The sequence below is a fragment of the Danio rerio genome, chromosome 11, assembly GCF_052040795.2.
Source record: "Danio rerio strain M-AB ecotype USA chromosome 11, GRCz13ab, whole genome shotgun sequence".
In the NCBI taxonomy this organism is placed as follows: Eukaryota; Metazoa; Chordata; class Actinopteri; order Cypriniformes; family Danionidae; genus Danio; species Danio rerio.
Window position 1 is genome coordinate 25,513,071 of NC_141031.1, and position 21,376 is coordinate 25,534,446.

Sequence of the window (21,376 nt, forward strand, 5' to 3'; positions counted from 1 at the left end):
TGGCCACAACTAAATTACCACAACTGTCCAACAAACAGGTAGACGCTAAAGATGATCCAATACTAAAGAGGATTAGTAATTTGCACAAATATAGCACATTCTTCAAGATCTGAGTTGTTTCCAAGTTACCTTCAGTTGCAGCAGATGTTATAATTGGAATAAAACAGTTGCTGACTTGAGATTACTGATGCTGTCTTTCTGAGAACTAGATATCGGCATAAGCACATTTTTGGTGCCATTAATGAACTACTTAAACAGGACCGGCATGTTTTGGCGTCTACTTAACGGGATGCTCTCCTAGTTACCTGGAATGCAACTCGACAAGTCTGGAATTGTATAGGAATTTGTGCAAGCGTGCTAGTGTGTGTTTTAAGAGTTTAGCTCTGTGGACCCTAAGCAAGGGCTGAAATTAATCTAATTCCTGGCATTCCAGTTCTGTCTTGCAGGCCAGACACCATCCGAATCCAATGCCATTTCAAACTATTCATCAAAACAGTCCAAGGCACACAATGTACATTCCTGCAGTTCCGTTGCAAGAATCTTGTAACTGTTGCTATAGCTAACGATCTGATGTGAAAAACTTTCTGCACATCGGCCAGTTCTCTCTTCCTTCTGCCCTCTCGGTTCCCCTTTCTCCCTATCCAGCTTGGCTTTGTAGTGGTCAAAGAAAAATGACTGCTAGCTTTTGTGCCTGTCATACTGAGCCACTCCCAAAAGACTGTGTGGGCCCAGCCTCCATTTGGAAATTATTGCATGCTGTCAGTTGTCTAGAAAGAAGGCGTGTTTGGGGAAAAAAGTCAAAAGACATAGGCAAGGGGGAAAAAAAGTGGGAAAGAACAATCTACAGACCCACAAATAAAGATAGGAAAAGGAAAACAAAATCCAAATGACTTTAGGGTAATTTTGGGAAATAACTACCACCCTGCTCACATGAAGTGGCAGCGTGATATTTCTTACCAACCCATGTTTACTAATGACACACTGCGCAAGATTAAGGGTGTACTTCGGGATGGGCAACAAAATAGGTTACCGTACTTTTCGACTTTTCACCATTGTCAGTCACAATAAAAGTTCAGTATGAAGTTTTTGTATGAAGGCTATAGTTTTATTCAAATGTGGCTTGGAAGCAATGCCAATAAGCTTAGTGTGTAAGTTTTAATTTCTAATGAAGACTGGCAAGACTTGCACGGCGCGCACATGTTGTGCAAGCGGCGTGCAGGTGACGCCTGCATATTTTCCACGTACACCTATTTGAAAAACATCTGAACTTTTCTGATTGTCGCTAGCGCACCACAATTCACACAAGTAGAACTAACTGATCTAGTTCACACTATGCATGGAATATACATAAAGTAATCGTAACCTAATTACCTCAGACAAACACAGCGCATCCAAACAGTGCATTTTACATTTCTCCATAAACTTGAGCTGCAGCAACAATTTGTTTGTTTGTCATCATTCTGAGAAAACGGTTGATGGTCGCCTAGTTATGATAGACTCCAGGGGAGCACAAGTGCAAATCACATTCAAAATGGTTAAGGAAGTCACACGCTAAAAAAAGTGCCATATAGCATCAGTGAGAAGATAGTAAATAAAAAAAGCATTTGAGGCTGTAGCCAGAGTGGCTTTTTGATTTCTTTTCTTGTGCATCCCAGCCACTAGCTCCCCATCTGAATTTGTATTTTTTTAAGCATAGAAGGTAATATAGTCATTCAACTTCACAATTTGTAATGTTGCAATATGTATTTAAATAATGATGGTAAGTTCCTTTACTTGAAAACTCAGATTTGATTCTCATAATTTGTGTTGTTTACAGAGTTTGATGTTTATTGTTTACTGTGTTTAACTAATTATTATACACACCTTAATGTTTGCTTTGATTATTCAGCGATTACACATGACCATTGCACACTTTGAAACATTTTATCTATCAAGTTTACTAGTCTCTTTAACGCTTATGTTTATTTTAAAATAAAAAATTAATTAAAATAAAAAGATTAAATATTTTGTTTATTTTTATTTTTGACTGTTAAAACTATGTGCCTTAGCAATGTTGGTAAATTAAAACAAAGCGGTTAAACAAATAAAAAAATCCTAATTACCTAAATGGAGAGAAAAAAAATATTCAATAATTATCAATACCGAATTTTATGAAATATCATATTGTGAGAATTGTTATGCAACATCGCCCAGCCTTAGGTGTACTCACACTAGGCTAGTTTATCAAAAACACAAACCCCTCGCTGCACGTCACCTGCCACCTTAAGCAAACCTCATAATACATGCAGAACTATTACTTTTATGAAAATTTGTGAACGTCAAAAGTGGTGGATCTGTTTAGCAAAAGATTTGACTGTGTGTGTCACTGCATCCCAAATGATTTAAAATAATACAAAACAATATAATTAAAGCAATCTCAATTGTAGGGAGCGAGAGCCAGCGATAACGCAAGTGTGCTCTGGCTTGGAATGTACAAATGCAGTTTGAAAGCTGACACGGGGAGAGAGGGAAAGGTGACAATTCCGTCCAAGCATGGTTCAAGGCAACCATGCCTAGAGTTAGGCATGGGATGATAACCATTTTCAAGATATACCGCGGTTTGGAAAAGTCAAGGTTTTAAAACCGTTCCTAAGCTATGTGTAAGATTTTTTTTATGTACATTTTTTAAGACAACAGTATCTTCAGCAGAAAAAATATCCAAAGATGCTGTTTTATATGGTAAAGAAATTTGTGTTTTTGGAACTAAGGAAGACAGCAGAAGTCAACGTTTCATTTGAATTATTTAGCTTGACATGTTTACTGTTCCAAAATATTATAAATCTTTTAAACAATAAAATATATTGTTTTCAAAGGGGGAAAAAGTTAGTTTTTTACCCAGACATTTAAAAAGAATATATTTTAGAGCAGTAATCACAATACTTTGATACCGTAAATATTTTATCCAAGGTCATCATATAATCAGAATCTTATACCACCCCATGCCTAGTGTGAGTACCCCCAAAAAGTCTGAGGATCAGTATTGGAAAAAAAAGCCATGCAGATCGGCCATCCTGGTGGCTCTTTTTGAATTAACATCTTGCCACTCTCATGACCTTTATGTCAAGTGTGTCTCTTCTTGATGTGTACTTGTTAAAGAAAATTGACTGCCAGACAGACTGGATGAACTTCAGATTCATTAAACAAAAAAACAGTCAACACACATGCTGACATTCACGTTGTGCAAGGTCTGAGTGGCAGCCGAGCTTTAAAATAAAATGCCACAACAAATGTTGCGTAACCTCCCCGGCACCCCTAATCTCCCTTAACTAAACTCAAACATGCACACACATACATGCGAGTATCAAGCCTCAGCAAGAAGCAGAGGTTTAAAAAAAAGGCTCTAGTGCAAATATTTAGTATATGATGAAATGGGAACTGAAACTGTTTACGGAGCATAATAAAGCCTTCAGGAGCTATAGCAATCTCAAACACCAGCTGACGGATGCATTACTGCACTTGAGGAAGTATTCAGATACAACTCAAAGGCCAATCTCTTCAAAACTCCTGGGTAATAGTAATGGCAGATGAGTTGAATGTTTTGCCAAAAGGATAAATCAACATGACCTAGTTCGCCTAGTGTGGCACTCTTCTAACAGCTTGACATTGCTGCATCTCACCTGAGTGATGACTATAAAAGCTTTGAAGTGAAGTGCTTTGAAATGCAACATCAGATGTGAAATTTCTCTTTTTTTAATTGGCAAGTTGTTAATGAACATCAGTGTTCACTGTGTGGTCTGTGTCAGATCTTCAACAGGTAAAGCTGGGATTTCAGAGTACATTCAATGGACTGGAATGTCTTTCAGATGCCTAACTGTGCTGTTTTAACATGACTTAAGAGGTATCAAAAGACATTAAATAATGATAATTTGAGAAATTGGGAAGCAAGGACAGAACTGACCTCAAAACATGCATCGAAATCAGAACATTACTGAAATAAATTAAATTTGGAACAAGCATGTTAACAATTGCTAAACAAATAATTGTTAAACAAATATTGAAGCAAACATTCTGAAAGTTTGAGAGCTTAAGAAAATATGCACCAATAACCTTGGAGTAAAAAAAAGCAGAGAACCACTGGACAAACTAGTTCCCTTCCATCATAATCAAGTTCTACACAGGAAGGTCATCATTATGCAGTGCAATGGTCAGTCTTCCTGGTTAATTTATGATGATAATAATAAAAAAGCTTAGAGGTCTCTCAATACAGTAAACAGTTTTCCTCATGCCATCTAATAATTGTTGCAGCTGTGCACCAGTATGGCAATTTTTGAAAACAGGTCTGGGTGATTGAGATCAGTAGTTAATCTCCCCCTAAGGCCAGAGGGTACTCTCAAGGAAACTCTACAAAGAAACCCAGGAAATCCTGTAGCAGTTGCGGAATAAATAAAAGATTTAACTGCCTGGATTGATTCAGCGTGACTAATAAACACACAACTATGGAATCATCTCACAGAAGGATTTTCAAGTTTGGAGTAAAACCATGTTATTATTTGTGCTATTTTCAAGTGCAGCCTTTACTACACAGAGCCGTAGCTGTTATTATAATAGCTGAACTATTATCTCAATGTCATTATAATGGGATTAATTTGTATTCGATTTCAAAACCAGTATTTGTGAAACGTATCAGTGTATTACAGCTCTGTGTAGTTTACTAGAGCCTGTTTTACTGACAAAATGCACATGAAAATCATTTATTAAAGTGCCCAGGCCTGCTTGTAAATAACATATGTAAAACAAAAACCTGTATTCCCAACCCATCACCAGAACAGTCTAATCGTTTTTGAGCTGTATACATCTAAAACATAACCTCAAACCATAACATCAAAGACAGTTTCTGATGATTCAGGGCTGCCTGTAGGCCTGTCAAAACAAGGATTTTTTGTTGTACAATACATTGTCATAGAAACTGTTGCGATAAGCGATTATTATTGTCATTTTGAGTTCATTTTATTCCACTGATTATATAACTATAATCTAACAGCATAATAATGCAAACCATAAACAATTTAAAATACTTATCAATTTTAAGGTTATTTAGATTCTATAAGTTGATGTTAAAAAGGAAAATGTGCCTTTTTAATACTCTTAAATGTCTTAATACATAAATGCCCAATTATAAACTCTGACAACAGTGAGGTAGAACATAAATGTCAATGTAAAATGGCTTTAATGTTATTTAAAAATTTGAAAATATATATTGCAATGGAAAAAAATTAGGTCATTTGCAAGTATTGCACGAGTCAATATATATTTATAATTTTGACCTAGAAATTGCAGGAATATGATTCCAGCTTTATTTTATCTACTAACCAAGTTTGCTATGTATGAGGAAAATGACTTTAATCAACTTTGAAAAGCATCAGTAATGGTGCCAATGACTTTAATTCAAAACTCGCTGTTGTAATAACAACTGTATTTGTTTCTGGCTACTAAGCATAAGAAATTTGGAACCTCTGGTTTAAATTATTTAGCAAAATAAATTGTTCATTATGTAAAGAAAACACAAATCACTATCATTTAGTGTTGAAAATATGTGCACTACACAAAAAAATCAGACCAGGAATCACAGATATTCTCTGCTAATTGCAGCCTAGCGTAACTCACTGGTTATCACAGAAACAATGCTAAACAAATCCCAGAGTCATTATAATCACTTAATGTAGTCCAATAATGTTTTAATGAAGGCACTAATGCAGCATTCACAAACGAGCCTCGCTAATGGGCACAACCTCTTCATAAGAGAGTAAGCTCCATGTTTTCTATGGTTCTTTACAAGCTTTTCAGCATCATATCAGCTGATGGCCAACACTGAATGAACAAAGTGTCCCAAGGCAACAATAATGCAGACAATCCAGCATTATCCACAATCATTAGATGAACTCTATGAATCATGAGCCTGGTTTCTCTCAAGGTTTTTTCTCCTTCACTTTTGTCAATTGGTGAAGTTTGTTCCTCGTCACTGGTTTGCTTGGTTTGGAACTTGTAAAGATGTGCATCGACGGATTTGCTCTTCCGCAGTGAAATTCAAATCACACTGAACTGAACTTAATTGAACTTTACCTCTGAAAACTGAACTGACACAGTTTCAATTTCAATTCAATTTCTATTTCCTTGAACTTCTATGTTAAGCTGCTTTGACACAATCTATATCAGGGGTCACCAACCTTTTGGAAACTGAGAGCTACTTCTTGGGTACCGATTAGTGTGAAGGGCTACCAGTTATTAAATAACGCATTTTTCTTAATTTACTTTTAATTATAAGTTATTATTAATAATGAATAATATTTATCTATGTGAAGACATTGTTCATGTTAATGATTTCTCACAGTAGTTGTCAACAATGATTTAACAAGATAAATATCAATATGCAACACTTCTTTTGTCTGAAATTGTTTTAAAAGTTTTTATATATATATATATATATATATATATATATATATATATATATATATATATATATATATATATATATATATATATATATATATATATATATATATATATATATATAACTTGTAATTTTTAAATTTACACCAATGCAAGTGTGATTTAAAAAGAATACCTATAAAAATATTAGATGCAGCTTACTCATATGTGGTGCTATGGTGAGCTATTTTTAGAACAGGCCCGCGGGCAACTCATGTGAACTTGGCGGGCTACCCCACGGGCACCATGTTGACCCCTGATCTATATTGTAAAAGCGCTATAGGAATAAACATAAACTGACTTGAATTGAATCATGGAAAATGTTTGCACATAGTCTCAATCATGACGTTTCAAATGTTTTTTCAAGAACTAAATTATTCCATTTGTGACACCTCAGCAGTTTCCTCTCTCCATACCAGTGATGAAGAAACATTCCCTGCCAGGTCCAAGCATGTGACATGCAAGCCCGCAAGCTATGCATTTCATTCTCTTCCCCAATCCATGAGTTTCCCCTTCAGCTTTAAAGTTTCCCCTTGCCTCTTCAGCTAACATACCATGTCTTCGCTTAACGTAGTGCAAGCTCATGATCACAGCAGCTCGTGAAAATTATACCACCAGCAAAACATGTCTAAACACATTGCAACACTGCCTAGGATTTGCCTTTGCAATCAATGTGGCTCAGTTCACATCAACAGTCCTGCCAATAACTGGAATGAATGTCATGTGTTCTTGTCTAAAACACCCCCCCCCCCACATCTCTGCTTTTGCTCAACCATCTCTGCCTTCCAGAATTCCTCAGCCGAGCATCTCTGTATCCACTGGGCCTGAGATGGATGGATGGAAGGAGTCTTGACAATGTCTACACATGTCACATTCGCTTCTTGTAAGGCCTGTTTTGCTCTGAAGGGAAAAACTATCTGAACATGCAGAAATCTTTGCAGGGTTATCTTCACTGACTGGAAAGCTCCGGCCGAGACTTCTTTTTATGCTACAAATTATTAGACAGCAACAGAGGCTTTTTAAACCAAATGTCAGCGGCTGTGAGCCTCGCAGACAGACACACACCCTTGTGACTTCTCTGTCTTTTGTTCCATACAGCAGGCCTATCTACATAGAAAAGCTTGAGCCCTGCTCTCAATGGACAACACCCAAAACGCAAACCCAACACCGAACATATAACTACAAAAAAAGCCTGACACTCCAAGACAAGTTTAACACCGTGACAGCTTTGGATCGAAACGCAATCTTTTCCTCCGAGGATCATCTCTACTGTGGATGGTCTTACAAACTGTCAAGAATGAAAGCTGTGTGTTAAAGCTCTGACAATACAACCCCAGTGAATAAACTCAACACAAAAGCAGAATCTTAGAGCTACAGTGACACCAGGGCTTATTTTCAATCTAATTAAATGTGGCATCTTTTATGTGAAATTCTTACATTTGACAAATTTTTTTGCAGAAGTATTAAATGACTAAAATAAATTATACTTATAATTTAATGATGCAACTAAAATCACCAGTAGGTGGCAACTCTGCATTAAATCATTTATTCAGTCTTCATCTACATTTCTAAATTAATTGGGGGGAGTCATTTATTCATTCATTTTCTTGTCGGCTTAGTCCCTTTATTAATCCGGGTTCGCCACAGCGGAATGAACGAATCTGAACGAGCCAACTTATCCAGCAAGTTTTTACGCAGCGGATGCCCTTCCAGCCGCAACCCATCTCTAGGAAATATCCACACACTCATTCACACAAACACTCATACACTACGGACAATTTAGCCTACCCGATTCACCTGTACCACATGTTTTTGGACTTTGGGGGAAACCGGAGCATCCAGCACCCACGCGAAGGGAGAACATGCAAACTCCACACAGAAACCCCAACTGAGCCGAGGTTCGAACCAGCGACCTTCTTGCTCTGAGGCGACAGCACTACCTACTGCGACACTGCCTCGCCCTGGGGGAGTCAATTATTCATATTCATAGTAATTTAAAGAAAATCAGCTTTTTGCAACTTGGGACCGTTTCCATTCAAAAGCAGGGAAAATAAAGGGAGATCCAACTGCATGACTAAACATTAAGTGACTTAAATTAAGTCATTTAACAAACATTATAAAACCTATATCACATATTCATATGTGGTGCAATTGGGATTATCATTACTATCCAATTTGCATAACTACTTTGAGATTGCTATTTTTACGGATGACCTAAAAAGCACCTGCAGTGTACAACTACGTTTTGTAAGTTAAAAAAAAACTAACGAAAAAAAAAGTTCACATTATTAAGAAACCATTCTAAAATGTTAATATAGTGCACAAGAAACCTCTATGGTCAATGCAGAAAACAGTATTTTTGTGTAATATATTGTGTGTGTGTGTTTTTTTTTTTTGGAAAGATTATTACTTTTTACAAATAATTGTAACATTACAATTGTCCATACCGTCATCTTTGAAGAACTGAGAACACACTTGTTGGAAAACACGCACACAACACAATACAGGGCTGTATATAACTATTAAATTGCTGCATTTTAAGTGTCATTACCAATTATCAATAAACCAAACTCCTGCTACTCTCAAATCAAGCTCTAACAATCCGTTGAAGATGAAGCATTAAGTGCGAGTGATTTACATGTTAAGTCAATGCAAAGACGTGAATAGACATCATGTGGCACGATACTCGCAAATGAGGCAGCGCAAAGGATGCAATTCGCATGAGTTGAGCGTTTTACGCGATTGATGCACGAATCGATTGAGTTGGAAAATCTGAAATCTAAATTAACCAATCAGGAGCTTTCTCTTATAGGAGCATGATTATGACGTAGTGCCTGCTGTTGGTGTCCTGGGAGAAAATCCTCCTGCCGACACCAGACAACAGTTTATCAAACTGGGCTCGACTCAGTCAAAAGCACCGCTGAAAGCTTCCATCATCCAGGTTAAGTTTCTGGAAGAGTTGATGAACTCACAGAGATGGTTGCGCATCTGAATGGATCTAGTGGACTCAGACAAGGCTCCAAAAAAAATCAACGCTGTTTTTCAGCCCTGATAAAGCACATAAACACAGCTATTCATTCAATAAAAACCATGTTAACCATTTAGCAATGAAGCTAAAGTCATCGGAAAGACAGAAGCCCTGCAGATGACGCAAATCCACGTCTATTGTGAAGCGAATTTGACACGCAAATGAAGCGGATTAGATGCACAAATGAAGCGAGTATACTAAAAATGTTCATACATCTATTTACACATAAATATTTTGATTTATTTGCGTGTTCAGAGTCTGGTGTGAACACACCATAAAAGACGAAACTTATAAAAAGATTCATTTTCACATGCATTCAAAGATTCATTTTTATTCTACAGTTCACTTAGTAGCACAGAAGTGACACTGTGCCATTTTATCTTTTTTTATATATCATCTGTCTGTAAATTGGGGAAATCATAACAATTTATACATTTCTATTCAAGGACAAAATGGCATGATGGCTTAAGGACTAAAACATGTCTCACAATAGCTGCCAAAGAAAGTCTGGTCTATTTTGATAATAGTAAAGTCTATCCTTTCTGTCATGAGGAGATGCACTCTTGTGATGCCTGAGAGGGAGGAGGTCAACAGTTGACACATCTGATCTCTGTTGTCTCTCGCTCTGTCATGACTTGGGATTGAGCCACGGGGAGCGTCCAAAAGACCTTAAGCTTGTTCAGTTGAAGGCCAGATGCAGCCTGTGAGCTCCCATCCATCTCGGGGTTTGTCTTTGACATCTGCAGGAAAATTGGCTGATAGGAGGCTTGACCGCAGAGCCGCCTCACCCAATGTCAGCCAATGACCCTGTAGGAAATTCAATTCAAAGCAGTCCATCTTCTGGCAGTCGTTCTGTTCCACTGGATAAGATCAAACTCTGAGCTACATGAAACATGTATCATTTGCACTACAATGAATTGGAAAGGCTTCCACAAATTCGGTGGAGAGGTTAGGAATCCTCAGATGTCTGAAATAAACCATCTGGCTTAGAACAAGGCGCCTTTCTCCCCTGAGATGCTCCCCTCGCATAAATGCATGTCACAAGATGCTAGCATATGCAGAGCACACAAGTTTGACCACTTAGCAACTTCTGCACAAACACATAACATTTGGGAACCATAATGGGGCTTTTTTTTTTTTAAATGAGGGTAATGGAATTTCTTGTAAAGCCTATTTCTCAGTGGTGATGAGGACTGAAAACACACAAATTCTTGTCTAACGCTAGGCGTATCTTACCACATTATGCTATGCTGCTTGTCACACACAAAACCACATTAACAGTCTGCCTTACACAGCAGTGGAAAAAGTTTGAAAGGAGAAGGCAATCCACAAAGACTCCTTCTTCCCCTTCTCTCTCACATGGTCGCATTTCATTGCTTACTACAGCGGCTCTTGAATACTGAGACGTCTTGTGTTGAGGGCCAGTGTGAAGGTTTAGGAAACTTGTGCATTTTTGACCCATTTTACCCACCCTTTTCTGTCCACAGCCTCAACATTCACTACCAAACTATGAATATCTTGGGTGTGTCACATTGCATGGAACAACATCACGACATTTTCCACCCGTGACAAAGCCAAGATAGATGTGAAACTTCCCACAGCACCACAAGAGGAAAGTGGCTGATCATATGATGAAGGAAAAAACAAAGAAATGTGGAAAAAACATTCCATTCATCACTTTGCTAAAATGTAGGGGGAGGGAAAGCGTTACTGTGGAGACTACCTGTCATCAGTGTGTCAAACAATAAGGTTTCAAAGGAAAACGTATTCTGTAAGCACTGAAAAAAACAATGTATTTCGATTAAACCCTCATCCTCTTGTGGGCCTGACAAACCACCTCTAGGACACACTCCTCCTGGCTTAATGCACCAGACATTTCATTAGAAACACTCCTATGCTTTACATGTGTTTATATAACTGCTATTTTCATTTATATCACGTCTTTTTTGCATTGATATTTATTATCTCTTGTTCAAATACATTATGAATGGCAGCATCGCTAAATGTTTTATTTGCTCTCTATTTCCACCTGGGGATACTCATCCTGAGGGCTCTAGAGCAGTGTTTCTCAACCACGCTCCTGGAGGACCACCAACACTGCATGTTTTGGATGTCTCCTTTATACATCACACACATTACAGGTTTTTCAGTCTCTGCTAACGAGTTGATGATTTGAATAAGGTGTGTTTGGTTAAAGAGATATGGAATATGTGCTGAGTTGGTGAACATTCAAGAACATGGTTGAGAAACAGTACTCTAGGGATTGTACAGTGCCATTGATGTGATCCAAGCCCTGTGAAGAGATGATGCCAACCATAGAGGATTTCTAGAGGTATCCATAACCCTGGACTTGGGCTGGACAATAATTCGATATCAATATATATATCGTGATTGAATTTTTTTCAATGATGGTGATATGAATTTCAAACTCATTTCCGGTATTTTGATATAAATTTGCATATATATATATATATATATATTTTTTTTTTATTATTATATTTATAAATTCTTATACACGGTGTCATTTGTCACTGAGTGACGGTTAGTGCTTAGCCATCAGAAAGCTGCACATCAATGGATTTTCTCTTCAGTGTTTGGACTTTCAGCAATGAAAATTAAACTACACTGAACTGAACTAAACTGAACTTCAACTCTGAAAACTGACCTAACACAGCTTCAATTTCAATTCACTAGAACTTCAATGTAAATATAGAAATTTTTAACAATAGAAATAAAGACTAATTGAATTTAATAACCAAACAAGCTATTCCATCTTTGTGAAAAACATTGATTTTGCAACAGATATCACTGACAGACGTTTAGAAGGCATGATGAGACAGTATTTTGCACCCATTATAAGGAACAGCATAAACTAAATAATTAGTATTAAGTTTAAATATCATATTTTAGGTATCTGAGTTTTTTTTGTATGATTATTATAGGGAACAAAAATGTTGTACTTTTTACTCCACTACATTTCCTTTTTTATGTTCATGAAAAAGATTAATGATAGAAGTTTTACAAATTTGGACTGACCTCTGTTCAATGACTATGTGATTTGAATTATCCATTCAGAGTGAGTCTCCAGTATATGCTTTATTGATTTTACTGTATAAAATCATCTGAACCGGTTTAAGCGTGTGAATGTGGTATCACGTGTTTTTCCTTGAGATTTCATGAATTATCAGTGTGGTTATTGAAGCACAAGTTTTGGTAATCAATTTTCTTTACAAAAAAAAAATAACAGTAAGTGTTTGTGCTTTTATTAAGTAAACAAATCAAGTACTTTTGCACTTTCCCACTCAATACCAGAAAGGAGGATTTTATAATACTACTAGAGTAATATTGTAGTGGTGTATAGACAGAGCGATACCGTTTTCAAGGTATACCCCGATTTGGAGAAGTCAAGGTTTTTTTATTTACGTTATTTTGTTTTGTTTTGTTTTTTTAAGACAACAGTATCTCTAGCAGACAAGATGCCATTTTTAATTGTAAATGAATCTGTGTTTTAGAAACTAAATGAAGACAGCAGAAGTCAATGATTCATTTGAATTATTTAGCCTGACATCTTCGCTGTTCCAAAATATTTTTTAAATGTTTCTCAAAACAAAATGTATTGTTTTCAAAGAGGAAAAAAATGTGGTTGTTGTTTTTTTATCCAGACATTTAAAAAGAATATATTTTAGAGTAATCACAATACCATCAAACTGTGACATTTTTTTCCAAGGTTATCATACTATCAGAATTTTATACCAGCCCATGCATGTGTAGCTTTTAAAAAACTAAAGATTTAAGTGGTCCTCAGAAATAACAAAAATACATATATAAATAAATCTAATGAGAAGTAAAAGTGGATGATATGACCCCTTTGTCAGATTTGCAGCACAACTCCTTTAAGCAAAGGCTAGGTGAGGACAGGCTTCTTCAGCAATCATCATGCAGCACTGGTCAGCGGGCAGCCTTTAGTTCACAGATCCTAACACTGTAACCCCGCAAAAGACATTAGGGAGGGCCTCGATAGGAGGCATCATGCCCAAGAGTTTCCCACTTGGCGCAACGCCCAGCAACTAAATTAGAACCGTGCCTCTGCCAGGCACCTCTGAGACACAAACAACTACAACCAACTGGAGCACAGCAAAGAGCTGCAACAAAAAAATAAGAGAGAAAAACTCTGTAAACAACATTCTGTTGTCCCGACAAAGAAAATACAAAGAAAAGCAGAGACCTATAAATATACATCAAGCAAAGACAAGCAAACTTTTTTGAAATGCAAATAAGACATTGTCCACACAGCTTTCAAAGAATACTGAAACATGGATTGATGCGTTTCCACCATTTTTACCTTGGGTCTGTACTGTTGTACATGTACAACATGTGTAATTCATATTTATTTATATATATATATATATATATATATATATATATATATATATATATATATATAAAATTTTATTTTTTTTGGTCAATCTATGCACTTATAAATAAAGACATTAAATTGAACTGTGTGTATAATTATGATGACAATGTTAATGTGCTGAAATTAAACCTGGCTTAAAAGCACTAGAAAATAAATGAACAAACTAAAACTGTGAATCTTAAACTTTACAAAAATTTAATTTGAGCTTTCAACTTTCTTTTTTTTCACATTATGGATGATGCAATAAATGTTACTTAAGCAAAGCATCTATTATAATAAACCTCGTCAACAATTTTATATAATCCTTTATGTAGGCCTATAAGTCAAAAGGCTATTTAAAGGGATGGTTCACCCAAAAATTAAATCTTTGTCATTATTTACTCACCATTCAAACCCGTTTCATTTCCTTCTTCTGTTGAACACAAAATAAGTTATTATGAAGCATGCTATTTGATGATACCCACTGACTTCCACTGTATTTTTTTTCCTTACTGCAGAGGTCATAGTTTATTTATTATTTTTTTTTTTTTCAAACAAAAATATTCTGTGTTCAACAGAAGAAAGAAACTCAGGTTTAAACCACAAGCAAATGGTGAATTTTAATCATATTATTTTTAGGTGTACTGTTTCTTTAAGAAGCATCTTCTGGTGTACGCTGTAACAGAGACTGTTTATTCCAAAGACCCTCAACTGACTTGGTAATCGAGTCTCTTACCCTTGTCTCCTGAATCATTTCATTAGAAATCTGACATTATCTGTTTAATGGGCCTATAGGAGATTAATCTCTTTCACCCCACTTCTCTATTTTCAGCCCCATCTCTTTCTCACTGCATCTCAAGGATATCTGACAGCTTTCATCTTTCACATAAAGGGGGAAAAGTGTTGGTCAGAAGAAGCCAGAGACAGATTTTTCACTGAGATTAAATGACTGATGAGGTAGTTAAACCATGAGGAATGGCGTATGTTGCCGACAGAGGATGAGCCCAGGCTTATTTCACTGTTTTTTTATGTATGTCAACAGCTTTGATTACAACACAGTGACACACAGCGAATCTCTCTTAATACAAATGGAATTAAATATGGGCCAATAATGACGAAAAAAAGTCGTGACACGTCTCACACCAGCTTTGGGCCTGCAATTACAGACGGTATAAATACACAAAATGCCCTGGGCCATTTCATTTGCCCTTGAAGAGTGCTACCTCTGAAGCTCTTGCTTGTCTGTTGCCGTTGATTCAGATGGCCGAATCACTAGCTAACTAACCACTCCAGGCTAACACCCTATTCAATTAGGACATTCTCTTCTGTAAATACACCACACGTGGGAACATGATGCATTTCAATATGACACATTGAATTGAAGCTCTGTGAGCCACCCTGGTTGGGAAATGGGAATTCTCTCTGCAAAGCGCTGTCGTTGCCATCATGTTCTTTTTCTATTTTATTTATATATTTATTTTTTTTATTCGATCTTCCACCCAGGCTTGAGTTATTGACTATGCCGCCCACCATGGCCCACAGTACAAGGCCAGCAGTGGAGGTTGAACGTGGGACCTGTCGATTGACTCTAACAGTTGCGCAGGGAGACATCAGTGATCGTTATGTAACTGCCATTGCTGCGTGGGCTGCAGGAGCAGCGCTATCATTCTGATAAAGCCAGGAAGGCTGCTGTCTCATTGAGCTAAGACCAGTTTCTCTTACTGTATTATGAGAAGCAGCAATAGAATCTTTTTAAAAAGGTGCATTTGATTTGATAATGTAAAAGCATATACACTCTTTAAAGGCGCAATTCACTGTTGCACATAAAGTACACAATATACAACCCAAATAAAGCAATATTTACATGCCGAATAAGCAGACTACAGCATTCCAGGGAAGTGAACAACTACATTTGTGAATATAAACAGGAATTTGCAACTGAAAAGTTAACTAGTCCAACAAATATGCGTAGTTGGTCTTATTATTTTTACATATGATGTGCTGGATCAAACTACATTGAATTACAGCATTCACTTACTTGGCTTCAGCCAGCATAAAATAATCTGAATCAACAGGCAGTGAGTTCAAACTGGTTTTACATACAAAGTGGTGTATACACAATATTCTTCAAATAAAAACTTTTTTTTCCTGACAAGGGGAAAGCAGTTGCACATTATCACTTTGTGTATATGAAAAGTAGCTGTACAGACAAAAAGTAATAAAAAAACACACAAAAAAAGCACCAACTACACAAGGGCTGGGCCAATAAACAATATTATATCAAATCACTATACAACTTATGTCAACAAAATTTATAAGCTCTGGACTTTTTTACTCTATATCAGGGGTGGGGAGCCTATGGCTTGGGAGCCACATGTGGCTCTTTGACCAAAAATATGTGACTCTCCAGCTGTCTCTAACTCTAATTGTCACTAGAAATCAGTTTCCTATTGAAAATACTATTACAATTTCCTATATATTGTATTTTCTACAGCAAAAGAACTCAGTTTACAATAAAAAGACGTTTTAACCAATGCGCATATGTGGTTGAACTTGAATCGCAACACCAAAAAAGGGCAAGCAACTAACATTTCTATGGTAACCTCACGCATGTAAATTCAAACGACATTCATGAGTGGCGATGGCAAAAAGAAAATTATTTTTGAATTGTCCTTTGTTCATACATTGTAATGCATCATATTTGTTTATTTTTGAGTTGTGCATGGACATAAATAAAGGTTTTGTTTATAAATAAATAATGGTTTGGTTATATACACACACCCCAAACGGCTCTTTAAAAAAATGCATTTGATAAAAAAAATAAAAATCAGAATTGACTTTTTGCTGAATCAAGGTTCCCGACCTCTGCTCTATTTTGATCTAAGATCAAATCACACAGCATAAACGTTCAACAATGGGAATCTAAAAGTGTGCTGATATTAGAGGCATACCAAATTTTCTGCCACCAAAAATTTGTTAGCTGAAAATGTTATGCCATTTAATGGACCCTCAAATTTTTGTGGCATCAGCCATTAGCTACATTTCCACACACCTATTTTTATGAGCAGTTTGGATATGCACATAAAAAAACAGTTGATGCAAACGCCAAGATGCACATCGATTTTGAATATGCGCATAACTAAGTAGGACAAACTTTTTATTAGTTAAAAAAGATCTGCATAAACTATGATGGAAACACTTTTACCGAACAAATTCCAGTATGCACATAAAAAAAAAAAGTCATGTGATGATATAAATATGTGTGAATGGACAAGCCAGCAGGCTGAGCATATTGTAAAACATCTAAAATGTTGTTTTTTTTTTTCATTCTAAAATGCCTTGCTGTTAAAGTATTAGTGTTTTTATATTAATGACCTCCGAAATCAAGAGTGTCTGTCCTACGCATTTCACACCTTCAAACGCCACTGAGCGTTCACTGTGTGTTAGGATAACATTCATTAATCTATCAAATGAAGCATCTCCTATCCGCAGCAAATTAGTTTTTTCTTGTTGATATTTGGCACCAGGATCAGGAAGTGGTGTTTTTGTTTGCTTTGAAAGGGTTGCTTTATTCACACATCTTTTATACGGTATTCCAGTTTTGCGCGAAAAGTTCATTTACATTTTTGAATGGAAACATAGCTGTACTCTTTTAAAACTGAAAGCATTAACGACTTATACTGAAATATATATTGTTATTGTTCAATATAGAAAATAAATTATAATTTTTGCCATATCGCCCAGCCCTAAACTACACAGTTTAAATGCATTCTATCCATAAAGACACTGACAAAGGATATACTATTGTCAAGTGTCATTCTGAATTTCCCTAACTCGAACAGGCCTAAAATTTCATTAGCCATATAGACAACCAGTTCTTCAACAAGATGATAACCAGGCATAATTGTTATGTCAGTTTGACTTGGCATTCATTTCTATCATTTTTTCTTGTACTTTTAGAATTTATTTGCTTGATGGTAAAGCCAAACTTTGTTAAACCCAATATGTGAACAACCTTGTAAACAACAATGGAGCACATATAGCAGAATCTGTTCTTGCTTCTTGGCATGTGGTTGTCTGTCACAAGACGCCAAGCTTTATTTGAGCATGCTTCCCTGCTGTGTCCCGTCATTGTATTTGTTGTGTCATGTTTCAGATGTGTATTTAAAAATGGCACTTCCTGTATTTTTGATCCCTTGTCTTGTTGCACACTTGGTGCCAATTCTCCGGTACCCTTATGGCATTATCCTTAAGCAATACGGTTCGGTGAAGTATGCATTTGTCTGTTTCCACTGTCAACGAAAAAACGAGAACAAAAAAAGAGAACTGTACTATTCCATTTTTTGTCATTTTCCAAAGGGTACCAACCACAACATAACGATACCAAAAGATTGAAACTAGACTCACAGAATGCTATTGGTTTACTCAGAATAGTTACCAGCGCCTGCCAGAAAAACTACACCACAGGAAGACCCTTTTTTAAAAACACTGCAGAGACATGGAACTGCAATAATAATAATGACCCCATCTTAAACTAATCTTTTTGTCATATTGTGACAGAGCCATATGCCAAACGCAAAAAACTGAATTTTTTGTATGTCCTCTATTGTTGTTTATTCGTGGAAAGTGCGAGTGACTCCACTCTTGCTCTATTTGCTTGTGCTTACCATGGATCCATCCATCTTTAAAGTAATATTGAGTTTATGACAATAACTTACAAGAGCTTATTGAAGTGCTTCTCACATCCTTTTAGAAACAGAGTGGACAAACACTAAAGTAAAGCATTAAAAAACGGCTGAGCAAATGAATTTTTCAGCAATCTAAAATAGGACTAACCTGATTTTTAAATTATTAATATAACATATTGTACAATTATATGAAATCAGAATGATGAAACGACTGTTTAACAAGCAGTTACAGGTTAAGAATACAAGTGCAGGTGAGAGGTTAGTTCTTGTTGTACGTGTACTGTATTTGAACACAAATAGAGACTATGCATGTTTAGTATATCTCCGTAATTGGTAACATTTCACAGATATTAAGGGTCTGCATGTATTCATATGTTTCACAATTACAGAACTTCAGTAATTTGCATAAGAACTGAACTGCAGCGATCATCAATTCCTGTTCCACAAAAAGATTATCAATTAATATTTGCACACAAGTATTAATCTATATAAATCATCTTTTTGTGTAAAGTGATATATGTGAATAAATGCCCTGTATGACTTTTCCTTGAACTAAAATGAATGAAAACCAATCTCAGTGAAGATCCAAGACTGATAATGGTGACCAGCACCAAACTATATTGTACTCTACTGAACTGTTTGCTCAGTGAAGGCTCCAAAAAATGCAAGTTTTGCTTATTTGGTACCTATGACACTGGAAACGTAAAATAAATCAATAATCTGTATCGTAGCTACCTACTGCTAAAATGCATTGAGTGTTGAAACTGAAAGGATATCAACTTACACCAACATTTATTCAAATTTGTTTATAAGTACTGAGAATTTTTTTATTTTATTTACTTTAACTCTGAAATTGTACTTTGCTGTTGTTAGCTACTAGATTGAGTGTCTCTGCCAATACCATTAGTTAACTTTTTCAGCAAGACACTCCTCATATAGCCGCATGTGGAGCTTTTTTAGGTGCTGGTTGCTGTATTTTCTCATGCTGAGGCAACAATTCCACGACAGCTCTTACAAATTACCTGTTTTTGTTCGGTGTCTGTGACTTTGAAACCAAAATGTTCCCATATTACTGATGTCCTGTTTTTCTTTGATATGAATGTCTATTATTGCTTCTGAAGTGGCAGAAGTCATCATCCCACTTGTCCGAGCTTTTTCTGTTTGTTTGTTTTATTGTGGGCTTTCCGCATAGTTCGGTTGCACAATTCTGATTGGACCGAACGAAAGTGTGCTCACTCAATTGGCTAGTGAGACTATCTCACACAGACGGCAGTCACGCATTTGCTCTGGGTGGGGGAAATTATTTAATACATATAAATTTTATAATCGTAGCCTCTTGCAATTTGCTGATCGCAAAGTTCCAAATTGTGGACCCCCACCCCACTCCACTCTTAAGTTTCCTGAACTGGTCAATTCTGTTGTTACTTTCGGGTCGTGGGTGGTGTGAGTTTTGTTTGCAAAGAGTGTCAACTCAACTTGGTCTTCACATAGATGCATACAAAAAAATATTTATGTACATATATGCATGCAGTTTTATTTTCATTCGTCAAAACAGTGAAGCATTTAAATCTTTAAATCTTACTGATCCTAAACTTCGCAATAGTCTGATATTCCTGTTTGATTGGGCATTCTTCATCTGTCAAGTATGACAACCAATTTGCTATACAATAATACGCAGGCATCCAATGTTGCACTGTGATTACATAAAGCAAAACCAGAGTCTGGAAACACATACTCTATGGAAACCCACATAGGTACTCAGTTATGGTATCTGTCATGTACACAGACACACACTATCTTAGCTTACTAAGTTGATGCAACTGCAAGCACAGTTAAAGATTGTTAGATAACCAGCAATCACTCACACTCAAATATCACCGTACACACCAACACACCCCTTGTATTGCATTAAACATCAAACAGGGTGGGAGGGTGAAAGATAAATAGAGACAGAAACAAAAAGGGAGGGAAAGAGTAATGGAGTGAAGCAAGATAGCACATCTTCAGAATAGCCAGTTAGATGGAGAGTGGGTGATGGGGGTAAAACCATGCTCCACTAGTTTGCAGTGATAACAACACAAGTGTTGAAGCTTGCTGTGATTGGAACGTACAAATAAAAAAGCATGTTTGTTTTTCCAGCCGAACGCGTATGAGCATCTGTTACAGGGAGGCCCCTCTCTTTATCTCTGTCAGCAGAGATCTTTCTCCTACCATTGCATGCCGGGCAACCTCACATCCACATGCATCCATGCACTGCGGATCCCCGCAGCTAATGCAAAACGACTTATTTATACATTTAATTGTGAATTCAACATTTCACACAAGCTGAGCCAATGAGACTCGCAGCATCCCTGCAAGGTTCGTTGGTCGAGCTGTTCTGCCGTCAAACTTGAACACGCACACCACTCCGTCTTAATGGGGAGAGGAAAACAAAAGTCAGACGCTAAGAATCATCTGACCTCTGTAATTAGACTGCCAAACCTTGTACAAATGTTCTTCTATTTAACATTGCCAATGTCATAAATGCAAGCAAACTACAGGTAAAGCAATGCATCAGAAATATTATTAGCTTAATAAAAAAGGACTAAATTCTTAAACACTAACTGCAATTAAGCATTTGTCCCATTAATTCAAAAACATCTTTCATAGAAACACATCTGATTAAAACAAAACTGCTGGTAAATTTTATATTACAAGTGTCATCAATCTATTTAGCTTACACACAAGACCTATAAAGTAATTACAGTAAAACATTTTATTCCTGTGGTCCCCAACCATTTTATCACCATGTACTGGTCA

The 21,376-nt window shown here is 36.5% G+C and overlaps 1 protein-coding gene and 3 long non-coding RNA genes across 4 annotated transcripts in view; 2 read left to right on the plus strand and 2 right to left on the minus strand.

The window, feature by feature from the left end:
- Positions 1-21,376, minus strand: part of LOC147841783 (uncharacterized) — a 751,871-nt gene that overhangs the window by 675,499 nt on the left and 54,996 nt on the right. The gene's annotated exons all lie outside the window — the stretch shown is intronic.
- The window catches only part of LOC147841789 (uncharacterized), a 227,344-nt gene that overhangs the window by 100,448 nt on the left and 105,520 nt on the right, over positions 1-21,376 (plus strand). The gene's annotated exons all lie outside the window — the stretch shown is intronic.
- The window catches only part of atp2b4 (ATPase plasma membrane Ca2+ transporting 4), an 89,066-nt gene that overhangs the window by 62,406 nt on the left and 5,284 nt on the right, over positions 1-21,376 (minus strand).
- Positions 6,830-11,688, plus strand: LOC147841790 (uncharacterized). The gene is made up of 2 exons (XR_015502571.1): positions 6,830-8,454; positions 8,718-11,688. It is a non-coding gene; the product is annotated as an uncharacterized LOC147841790 (long non-coding RNA).